The sequence below is a fragment of the Coturnix japonica genome, chromosome W (genome assembly GCF_054131305.1).
Source record: "Coturnix japonica strain WE chromosome W, WE-NBRP24, whole genome shotgun sequence".
NCBI classification, from domain to species: domain Eukaryota; kingdom Metazoa; phylum Chordata; class Aves; order Galliformes; family Phasianidae; genus Coturnix; species Coturnix japonica.
This window is the reverse complement of record NC_140701.1, coordinates 7,182,158-7,194,555: the sequence shown is the minus strand read 5'-3', so window position 1 is coordinate 7,194,555 and position 12,398 is coordinate 7,182,158. Positions and strand designations below refer to the sequence as shown.

The window sequence follows — 12,398 nt, the reverse complement described above, 5'->3', positions numbered from 1 at the left end:
TTAGACTGGGCTGTATAGGTACCAGGTCACACAGGGATGTAAGGAAGCTTGGTGTGGGTGGCGTTGTGCTGCTATACAAAATGTGATCACTGTGAGAATCCCCAAGTACCAATGGATACCCCTAAGGCCCATCTTTCCCCACAGTTCACTCCTCTGCCTCACTCGTCAACTGGGTTGCAACCAGCTACGAGGGGTTTTTTTAGTTCTTCTCAGCAGCAGTAGTGTTCTTCAGGGGAAGCCTTTACCTGGAATACCCATTGGGCTTGTCGCAGTGTGAGTTTCAAGTCGTCACCCCCAGGAGCTACCTCCCACTTCTCGTCACCGATGGGTCCTTTAACACGGCTGGCATGAGTCCATCCTCTCTCTGCGGTTCGAATAGCTGTTTCTGCAGTAAATAAAACAACATAGGGACCTTCCCCTTGTGGTGTTAGTGTAGCTTCTTTCCAAGTTTTTATTAGGACCCCATCCCCTGCCTGTATCCTATGGATTGCTATCTCCAATGGGGACTGCTGTGCAATCAGATCCTTCTTGTAGTTCCTTGCACCCATTCATTAATTGTATAAGATTTTAATTGATCATCTTGTAAATGGGGGTGACCAAGAGGTATTTCAAGATTATAGGGCATACCATAATCTTCCCTCTTTGTTTAACAAAGACTTTGAATAAAATCATCATATCAATACTACAATTGCTGGCCTGGGATTATTATCGCCTCTTTGGGGTTCCTGGACAGGAGAGGTGCACCCAATTGATTTCAGCGGTCCTGCCTGGGTGGTGAGGTGACTTCTTGGGATGGCTGATAGGAAACTGTTACATAAAGGATGGGCTCTATGAAAGCTAAGGCACAGGTGTTGACTCCTGCAGTCCCGGTAATTTCGTGCACAGACAGAGGCAAGGGAATTTAATTCTTGCCTTGGGGGGTCTCTTGAGTCTCAGGTGAGTCTTGGGACTCAGGTGAGTCTGGGAGCGCGCTGTTGCTGTATGGTACCCTGTGCACTTGATGAAGTGCCAGCAGCACACCCCTAATAATCCGAGAATCAGAGCGAGGTACTCCAGAGGGAATGGGCCCTAAATCCAAGAATCGTGTGAGCTGAGTAGTTCGCAGCATCATTCTGGAGATAAGGGGAATAGGAGCTGCCAAGTACAAGGGAAAAGCATCCCCAGAATTGTGCCTGAAGATAAGCCCCTTGGGGAGAAGCTTCAGAATTGGAAAAATAATCCCAAAACTGGGGATAACGAAAAAGATGTTTAAATACTGTATACAAAAAGCCTAGAGAGCCACTATAGGGAAAATCATTATTTTGACCAAAATAGGGGTCTGACAAAGATTGGGTTTGTCAGACTTTGAATTTATACGTAAACAGTAATACTCCTTTCTCTGAAAAAGAATTGGCTTATGACATTGAATGGGTGCAAGAAGTAACAGTTCCTCACAAGGAGTCAAAGTTCAAAAGAAAAAAAAAGCAGAAAGATCATAAATGGGATCCCTTAGATACATTCCCTCTCCCCCCCCTCAACCCCCACAATTTCTAGATCAATGCAAGCAGCAGCAACCCCTCCAGAGAAGGGGGCTGGCTGAGCTGCTGATCCCATGCAGGGCCCTAGAGGGAGGATGCACTCTCAATTACTGAGGGAACTGGAACAGCGTAAACAGGACCTGGAGAGTTCACCTTTCCCTAATACTAATCTTACAAATACTTCACATTATCCTCTTAGGGAAGTCTCCTTAGGTCAAAGGAAAATAGGGAATGCTAAGCTGCCATTTTTACTAGCAGAGAAGTCAGGAGATTCAAGGAGGAAATTGATTCCTTAACTGGGGATCCCGTAAGAATAGCAGAGCAATTAAATCAATTACTAGGACCTAATTTCTAATCATGGACAGAAATGATGCTTATCATGTGTAGAGAGTGTTTTTTTACAGTTAGTTAGCTGAGAAGGGTCGTAAACACGGTGCAGTTAATCTAACAGTCATGCCACCTGCAAGGGCAGTGAGAATAACAAGATGCTCTGGGATGGTGAGAAACTAGCCATGGTTCTGGGAACTCAGCAAGGGAGTAGCTTTCAGTTGATAACAACAAGCTGTTAAGATACTCGGGGATGGTATGTAATTGGGAACCAATGATGAGCTCCACTTTTGCAATATGTATGAGCTAATGATCCGTATTATAAAGGTTCACGCAGCCAAGGAATAAATGAGATTCGCTGATCATATGTCAATGACAGGTGTGGTCGTCTGCTTTTCTCCCGCCGTTCTGCAACAAACACCTATATACAAATTTAAGAACACAACGGAGTAACTGTTACTGTTTATTAACAACCAGTTTTAATAATACGATAAAAGTACGTCCTGAGAAAGGGGAACAAACATGCTTCTTCAAGGTTTTTTAGCTGTTCTGGATCTCAGCCGTCGCTTGGTGATCAGATGATCACTTTCCTTCTTTTGTTCCTCAGATTCCTGAAGAAAACATTTCAAAAGTTACTCATCTTTTCACACAAGACTGACAAGCTCTTCTTGACCCACGCAAACATATTTCTTCCCCTAAATGGATTTCAGAATGGCATTTGCTTATTATATTTTATTCAGAAAACTATGGGATACCGAGATCATTTTAATGCAGCTTAATCACAAGGAACAAATATGGAGAATGTACAAAATCCTGTTTATCTTAAAAAAGCACACACATCTGAGGAAAGCCTGAAGGCAGCTTTTATTTTGAAATACTTGTTTTCAAAAGAGTATTATAATACTTGTTTTGTGAAACATGAAGCGTTCAGAAAACATTTTTAGCCTCAATCCCTGTAGCTATGACTTGCCCAGAATTTCAGTTCTCGGTTCAGTTCCATGTTCTCAGAACTACAGTGAGAAAAGAAATTCTCATCTTCTTCATCCTCTAACAAAAAAAATATAACATTTTGGTTTCTGCCCCTATCTGTCACGGTTTGAACTAAAAATCCACCTGCGTCCGTGACAGGGGCCGTGGGCCCCGGAGGGGCCCTGGGCCGAAAGGAAAAAGTTAATTAGGAAAAGAAAACAGCAGCAACGATCTAAGGAGGCACACTTATTTACTAAATACTATATCGAAATACCGGATAACACAATATAATACAATATAATTGAAAATTGAAAATTGGGCTAACGAATCAAGCAAAATAGGAGAGAGAATGAGTCCCGTAACCGAGAGGCCTACTGTGAAATTTAGGCGAGACGGTGAAGGCTCCCACACACTCCCCTGAACGCCAGAACTCGAAAGACGTCAGTCTGTTCTGCGACAGAGTTAATATAGAGTCCAGGTCCCGTGACCCATCGTGTTGTTCCCTGGGAGATGTAGTCTTCTTCTGTAAGTTGCAGATTCAGTAAAATTATTCATGCTTTAAATGATGTTATGATGTGGAATACTGATAGCAAAAATTACAAAATTATTAAACCATGACATTCCACCCCTTATTCTACATCATTACATTATGTTTATACATACATACACACTCATATGTATAATTGTGAATAATCAGCAACCTTATTTTTCTCAACAATTTATATTTATTCCTTACAAATCCCTAAGTTGAGAACAAAACTCTATAACCTAACCTACTATTTATTAATTTTGAGAAAATGGCAAAACTGCCAGAAAAAGGAAAACATGTCAGCGGTAGAGGGGAAAGGCAGCGCTAGTAGGGCGTCCCCCACATCAAGGTGCACTCATCCTTTCCCAGCCACCACAGCAGATTCCCTTTTGACTTATACTTCTTTCCATGTGTGCTCTACACATGCATGGCCAGTGCAGGATATAGAGTCCAGATGGAAAACTTGCTTACAGAATGCCTAATTAAGGTATATAGAGAAAAAGCGTTTCCTTAACATTAATCCACTCTATCTTAAGTCCTATACATAATTGAACTATTCTGTATCTAATTGAAATATTTTTCTGAGACTCTACCTATATATTTACAGGAAAATCATTGGCTGCACTCCCCCAACATCAAATTCCCTTGTGGTACACATTGAACATTCCCATTTTTGTCCATCACCCACCACGTGCACCCAGGTCCCTGGGCAAAGACAGTACCCCGGAGAGGTTTGCCCTTTCCAGACGCTGGAAGGACCCAAACCGTCTTTCCCAACACGCTCTTTATGTGTACTACAGGAACCTTATCTCCCTCCACGGTACGTAGGGAGCTGGATTGGTTAGGACCATTGCGATTACTAGATCCTCGAGTGTTGACCAACCAGGTGGCTTCTGCTAAATGGTTCTCCCAGTTTTTGTACGTTCCACCACCCATTGCTTTCAACATAGTTTTCAACAACCCATTGAATCGTTCAATCTTACCAGAAGCTGGTGCATGATAGGGAATATGGTAAATCCACTCAATGCCATGATTTTTGGCCCAAGTGGTTACAAGAGAATTTTTGAAATGAGTCCCATTATCTGATTCAATTCTTTCTGGAGTGCCATACCGCCACAGGATTTGCTTTTCCAACCCTAATATGGTGCTTCGGGCGGTAGCATGGGGTACTGCGTATGTTTCAAGCCACCCAGTGGTTGCTTCCACCATGGTGAGTACATAACGCTTACCATTGCGAGATCGTGGCAAGGTGATATAATCAACCTGCCATGCCTCTCCATATTTATACTTTTGCCATCGCCCTTCCCCCCAAAAAGGTTTCATCCTCTTGGCTTGTTTAATTATGGCGCATGTTTCACAGTCATGAATAACTTGAGCAATAGCGTCCATAGTTAAGTCCACCCCTCGGTCTCTGGCCCACTTGTATGTCGCATCCCTTCCTTGATGACCTGAAGTCTCATGGGCCCACCGAGCTAGGAATAATTCACCCTTGTTCTGCCAATCCAAGTCTATTTGAGCCACCTCAATTTTGGCAGCTCGATCAACCTGATGGTTATTTTTATGTTCTTCAGTAGCCTTACTTTTAGGCACATGAGCATCTACATGGCGCACCTTTACAACAATGTTCCTTATTCGGGCAGCAATGTCTTTCCACAGTTCAGCAGCCCAAACAGGTTTACCCTTTCGTTGCCAATTATCATCTTCCCACTGTTGCAACCACCCCCATAAGGCATTTGCCACCATCCATGAATCAGTATAAAGATGAAGCATTGGCCACCTCTCCCGTTCAGCTACATCTAAAGCCAGCTGAACAGTCTTTACCTCTGCAAATTGACTTGATTCTCCTTTACCTTCAGTGGCCTCTGCAACTTGTCGTGTGGGGCTCCATACAGCAGCTTTCCATCTGCGATGCTTCCCTACAATACGACATGATCCGTCTGTGAATAGGGCAAATTTCTTTTCGTTTTCTGGTAGCTCATTGTATGGTGGTGCCTCTTTAGCACGTGATACCTCTTCTGTAGGTGGTTTTTCAATTTTTTTACTCTCAGGCCAGTCCATGATCACTTCTAGAATTCCAGGACGGCTGAGTTTTCCCATTCGAGCTCGTTGAGTAATTAATGAAATCCACTTACTCCAAGTGGCATCAGTAGCATGATGGGTGGAGGGAACCTGTCCTTTAAACATCCAGTTTATTACTGGCAAGCGAGGTGCTAGAAGAAGCTGAACCTCTGTCCCAACTACTTCAGAAGCAGCCCGAACCCCCTCATACACGGCTAAGATCTCCTTCTCAGTCGGAGTGTAGCGCTCCTCAGACCCTTTATATGCTCGACTCCAGAATCCCAGGGGTCGGCCTCGGGTCTCTCCTGAGGCTCTTTGCCACAAACTCCAAGTGGGACCTTTCTCTCCAGCAGCAGTGTAGAGGATGTTCTTCACATCCTGTCCCGTCCGTACTGGCCCCAAGGCCACGGCACGGGCTATCTCTTGTTTTACCTGCTCAAAAGCCTGCTGCTGCTCAGGACCCCATGAGAAATTATTCTTCTTCCGTGTTACCTGATAGAGGGGGCTCACTATGTGGCTGTAGTTTGGGACATGCATTCTCCAAAAGCCCACTACTCCCAGAAAAGATTGGGTCTCTGTTTTGTTGGTGGGCGGAGACATAGCAGTGATTTTGTCAATCACATCTGCTGGGATGTGACGACGTCCATCTTGCCATTTTATACCTAAGAACTGAATTTCCTGGGCAGGCCCCTTCACCTTGCTGCTCTTAATGGCAAAACCAGCTTTCAAAAGAATTTGGATTATCTGTTTTCCTTTCTGGAAAACCTCTGCTGCTGTATGGCCCCACACTACAATATCATCAATATACTGCAAGTGCTCAGGAGCATTACCCTGATCCAAAACAGCTTGGATCAATCCATGGAAAATTGTTGGGCTGTGCTTCCACCCCTGAGGTAAACGGTTCCAGGTATACTGAATACCTCTCCAGGTAAAAGCAAACTGTGGCCTACATTTTGCAGCCAATGGGATGGAAAAGAAGGCATTAGCAATGTCAATGGTGGCATACCACCTAGCTTCTTTTGACTCCAATTCATACTGGAGTTCTAGCATGTCTGGTACAGCAGCACTTAATGGAGGTGTGACTTCATTCAGGCCACGGTAATCTACCGTCAGCCTCCATTCCCCACTGGTTTTACGCACTGGCCATATGGGGCTGTTAAAAGGCGAGTGAGTTTTGCTAATCACTCCCTGATTTTCTTATTGGCGAATTAGCTTGTGAATGGGGAGCAATGAGTCCCTATTGGTGCGGTACTGCCGTCTGTGAACCACTTTGGTGGCAATTGGTACCACTTGGTCTTTTACCTGGAGCAACCCCACAGCAGAAGGATCATCTGACAGACCAGGTAAAGTTGACAGCTGCTTAACACCGTTTGTGTTAACAGCAGCTATCCCAAAGGCCCATCGATACCCCTTGGGATCCTTAAAATGTCCCATCCTAAGGTAATCGATTCCCAGTATACATGGAGCCTCTGGACCAGTCACAATAGGGTGTTTTTGCCAGTTTTTACCAGTGAGGCTTATTTCGGCCTCCAACATAGTCAATTCTTGAGAACCCCCAGTCACTCCATGGATATATATTGGTTGTGTCCCTTGGTGACTTGAGAGCATTAGGGTGCACTGTGCACCAGTGTCCACCAAGGCTCTATATTTCTGTGGTTGAGATGTGCCAGGCCACTTAATCCACACAGTCCAGTGTACTCTGTTGTCCCTTTCCCCCCCCTGGCTGGGGGCAGGGCCCCTCTATTGTTTACCTCGGTGGCTTGCAGCAACTGGAACTTTCCCCCTTTTGGAAGAGTTCGCCTTGGTGGTTGTTTTGTACTGTAATTCTTTCACTCGTGCCTGAAGTGCAGAAGTGGATGAATTATACCACCTCTTTATATCCTCCCCATGATTACGCAAGAAATACAACAAAGCAAAACGTATGGTCTTATCGTTGTCATTTGCTTGAATATGAGGACCTCTCTTTTTTATGGTTGAGATTTTCGATGATACGGGTCGAGAGGAACTCATGTTGTTTAGCTTTTTCAATAGGCGATCGTGGGAATCCTGGTCCCCATCATCTGGTACCACCATGGATCCATCTACATCAGGCATGTTAGTCAACATGTCAATAATATCATTTTGTGTTCCCTCCATTCTGTTTAACCTTTCAGCTATTTTGACAATGGCTGAAGTATAACGATTAACTTCTGTAGTGCTTATAAATAATTCAAGCTCCTGAAGTTTAGCAATTAGTTCATTAACAAGGGGTTTCCTTTCCCCTTGGCCATATACTAATGCAAGTGCACTGGCATGCTTTTCTGGAGCAGCCCTTGTAAAGTCACGCCACATTTGTCGTGGTACACGGACTATCTCAGGATCATGTAATTGGTTCGGGTCATTGCGGTTGAAGTGGGAGCTGTATAGCATTTCCACCAGAGCATTTTCTCTCAAAGTTTGGATGCCTTTCTCTATATCAGTCCATTTCCTTTTCTCAGGCTCCAAGTCCCGTTTAAAGGGGAATCTATCTCTTACCGCTATCAACATCCGCTTCCAGAGGGTGTAGGACTGATCTTGGCATGTGCCAATACCTCTGTCCACACGTGCATCTCTGGAAATGCTACCCAGTTGGCGAGCTTCATTGCCATCAAGCCACACACTGCTGGCACCATTGTCCCAGCATCGAAGTAACCAAGTGACCATATGTTCTTTTGGTTGACGTGTGTAATCCTTTCTTAGATCCCGAATTTCACTCAGTTTTAAAGATCTATCAATAATGGTCGTAATACTTTGCTCACCTTTTGCTCTATCAAGAGTCCCAGGTGTTGATGGTGGTAACTGTGTTGATGAGGCTGCCCCATCTATAAGTTTGGACTCGAGAAATTCTCGTAAAGAAAATCTAACTTTTGGCTCCTCTTCATCTGACTCTGACTCTTGTATCATTTCCTCTAGGTAACCCTCCTTCTTTTTCCTCTCTCCTAACTTCCTCTGCTCCTCATACTTCTTCTGCTCCTCTATCATCTTCTTATACCCCTCTAACATCCTCTGCTCCTCCAACTTCTTCTGGTCTTCTGACTCCCCCTGCTCTCCTGAGTCCCCCTGCTCTCCTGAGTCCCCCTGCTCTCCTGAGTCCTGCTCTCCTAACTCCCTCCGCTCTTCTAACTCCTTCTGCATTTTCTCTAACTGAGTTGAAAATTGTTTTACTTTTCGCCCTCTTACAGGGGCAACCAACATTGTATCTGGTGCCCCTGGTAGTTGGTCAAGGTGTGGTACATACGGTTCAGACTTGGGGATGTTCCCCTTGGACTGGAGGGTGCATAGCTTGGATCGGAGGAGATCGCGCTCGAACTCCAGGGTGTCGAACTCAGCCCTGAGGGCGTTGTACTTGGACTGAATTGTGTCGAACCCGGACTCGAGCGCGTCGTGTTTGAACTGGAGAGTGTTGCGCTCAGATTGGACGGCATCGTACATGGTCTGGAGGTTGTTACGATCGATCTTGATAGCATCGAACTGAACCTTGAGGTCGCTGTACATGGACCGGAGGACATCTCGCTCAGATCGGAGGGTGTTACATTCGGACTGAAGGATGTTGTGCTCAGACTGGAGGGTGTTGTAATCAGTCTGGAGGGTGTCACGCTCCGACGGGAGAATGTCGCGCTCAGACTGGGGGCAGCTATTCTCAGTCTGGAGGGCATTGTGCTCGGACTGGAGAGTGCCGTGCTCGGACTGGAGAGCATTGTGCTCGGACCGGAGAGCGTTGTGCTCGGACTGGAGAGCATTGTGCTCGGACCGGAGAGCGTTGTGCTCGGACTGGAGAGCGTTGTGCTCGAACTGGAGAGCGTTGTGCTTGGACCGGAGAGCGTTGTGCTCGGACTGGAGAGCGTTGTGCTCGGACTGGAGAGTGTCGTGCTTGGACCGGAGAGCGTTGTGCTCGGACTGGAGAGTGTCGTGCTCGGACCGGAGAGCGTTGTGCTCAGACTGGAGAGCATTGTGCTCGGACTGGAGAGCGTCGTGCTCGGACCGGAGAGCGTTGTGCTCGGACTGGAGGGTGCCGTGCCCGGACTGGAGAGCGTTGTGCTCGGACTGAAGAGTGTTGAGTTTGGATTGAAGGGATTCTTTCTCATACCAATATGTGTCTCGTTGATGTAGGAGGTCTTCTCTCTCAGCTCTGAGACTCTCTTTCTCATACCAGAATGAGTCTCGTTGTTGTAGGAGGTTATTTCTCTCATCAAGGAGACTCTCATTCTCAGCCCTGAGACTCCCTCTCTCAGCATCAAAAACTTCCCTCTCAGAAATAGTATTAAATAAGGCCCGATAAGCATTAGCTAGGCCCCAAGTCATTTGTGCCTCCTGAGATCTGCCTGAGCCACAACATTCCTGTCTCAAATATGCGGTCAAACTCTTGGGATTCTTTAAGTGTTCAGGAGTAAAGCTCCATGACACTAAAGATGTCTGTCTTCTAAAAGTCTCTCCAAAGTCTCTCCACACTCCCTGCCACTCAGTATTCTCTAATTCTAGGGAAGACTTCCTCCTGAGGTTATAAATCCAGATACTGAGTGAGATCACTACAATAACCAACAGTAAATTCAGGGAGATTAATAAGATTGACAGTGTGGTCCACTGGGACAACTGGTCAGTCGAAGACTGCTTAAAGGATGCAAAGAAAAAAGGAAGAGCACGCTCAAAAACCACCATTTCCGTACTATTAGTTGCATTAGTTGCATTAGTTGCATTAGTTGCTCCCTCTGGAGCTGCATGCAGATACCAAGTAAGCGTTGATAACCATGCTTTCAAATCATTATACATTTTTACAATTCCATAGGAAAAAGTGGCTAGCTTAAACATGCTCCAATATGTTTGGAGCATCACAAAAGAGGAACTAATGAAATGCAGTCCCTGGTAGAACAAACTTACTAGAGGGAACATTTTTTTTTCTTTTTTTTTTTTTCTTTTTTCTTCAATAGAGAGAAAAAAACTAAAAGAAAACAAAGCTCAGCAGTGTTTATAAAATATACCGGAGTATTGGCAGTCCGCCTGGACTTTCAAGGTCAAGCTCGCAGGTGCAGAATCGCAAACCTAAGATAGCTCCTTAACAAAGAAAAACAACTTGTAGCTCTGTTAAAAGCTAAAAGAGCAACAGAAGAAAACACAGAAAAACAGCAACTCAATATGCCCGCATTCTCCACCAAAATCTGTCACGGTTTGAACTAAAAATCCACCTGCGTCCGTGACAGGGGCCGTGGGCCCCGGAGGGGCCCTGGGCCGAAAGGAAAAAGTTAATTAGGAAAAGAAAACAGCGGCAACGATCTAAGGAGGCACACTTATTTACTAAATACTATATCGAAATACCGGATAACACAATATAATACAATATAATTGAAAATTGAAAATTGGGCTAACGAATCAAGCAAAATAGGAGAGAGAATGAGTCCCGTAACCGAGAGGCCTACTGTGAAATTTAGGCGAGACGGTGAAGGCTCCCACATACTCCCCTGAACGCCAGAACTCGAAAGACGTCAGTCTGTTCTGCGACAGAGTTAATATAGAGTCCAGGTCCCGTGACCCATCGTGTTGTTCCCTGGGAGATGTAGTCTTCTTCTGTAAGTTGCAGATTCAGTAAAATTATTCATGCTTTAAATGATGTTATGATGTGGAATACTGATAGCAAAAATTACAAAATTATTAAACCATGACACTATCATTCGTCAAATCATCAAAAAATTCAGGGGGATATTACAGTATGGGCAAATGATCACTATGCTGAACAGAAAAAGGACTCTAATATAATTAAAAGATGCAGTTCCAACAGAGCAAGAATGTTCTTAGCACAATAGCTGCCGACAGAGTCATGAAACTGGCACATCAGATCCTTTGCAAGTTGGCTTAGACAGGAGATCATAGTTTAAGCATACCTAAAAAGCTGTCTAAGTTGTGCTCTAGAAAAGCGTGTAGTAGAATAATCCCACTCCGACACACTGAAATTATCTATGATTCCAAATTAGAAGACATCTCCGTGATTGCTACATCACCTACTTAGTAAACTGTAAGCCAGCCAAACACTGAGATCTTTGAGGACAAACTAAAACAGAACAGCAGGAAGACCAACAAGAATGACTTGGTAGAATAAAGAAATACCTCAGTACTTTCAACCTCCTCCTGCAAATAGATGAAACCTCCAGTCTGTTTGGACTCCTTAGTAGTTTATTTTAAGCCAAGACTACAGTATAATCGCTTACCGAAGAAGAAGGTATATCTAGAGGGCCAGAAACGACAGTGGAATACAGCTTCCTTTTGCATCGTTTTGGCTTGGTCTCTCCTTCTTCGAGACTTTCAGGTTCGTTTGATTTAGGAGAACTTACTGCTGACATCAGCTTCTTGGCTAGAAGAAATTTGTTTTGATACATAAACCAATCAACTTACTGGTTTTGTGAGTCTTTAAATCAATGAATGCAAAAAAAGCTTCGTAACAAACTTGATTTATAAATGACACGTAAAATTTAAGTGAAAATACTCAGAAATTGTATTTGTTCATCGAGGTTCTTTATTGCTTCTATAGCTGAAACTGTTTATAGGTTCAGGTACGGCAGCTTAAAGCACGCATTAAAATGGAGTATGAAAGACAATCATGGCTCAGAAGTCGCTGGAAGTCAGAAACTTCAGCAGGAGTTAAACAACAGGCCTAACTTTCGTGCTGACAGAAGCACAAGACAGAACCAACTTTCTCTGTATACTTGTAGGTTTTCACAAATGTAATAATGAATCTCTGAAGAGACGAATAAATGCATTTACTTCATAAATCAAAGGACAACTTAACATGGCAGACAAGTTCTCTAAGAACACATACATTAATAGCCTACAGCAGAAACAAGCCATTCTACAATGTCTAGAAAACATGGAATAAAACTTATTCTACACCAACCTTTAGAGTGTATAATAGAAGGAGAGCTTTGAATAAAATCTCCAACTTTTTGCAGTGTTTCATCCTTCTTTTTAGTCAGTCTTGAAGCATGTACTCGCTT

General features: G+C 44.2%; 1 long non-coding RNA gene across 1 annotated transcript; it reads right to left on the bottom strand.

Annotated features, from left to right (window-relative positions):
* Positions 1-2,294: 2,294 nt before the first annotated feature.
* On the bottom strand, positions 2,295-12,032 carry LOC146754458 (uncharacterized). The gene is made up of 2 exons (XR_014938926.1): positions 11,616-12,032; positions 2,295-2,455 (listed from the first exon to the last, which is right to left on the bottom strand). It is a non-coding gene; the product is annotated as an uncharacterized LOC146754458 (long non-coding RNA).
* Between the last annotated feature and the right edge of the window lie 366 nt (positions 12,033-12,398).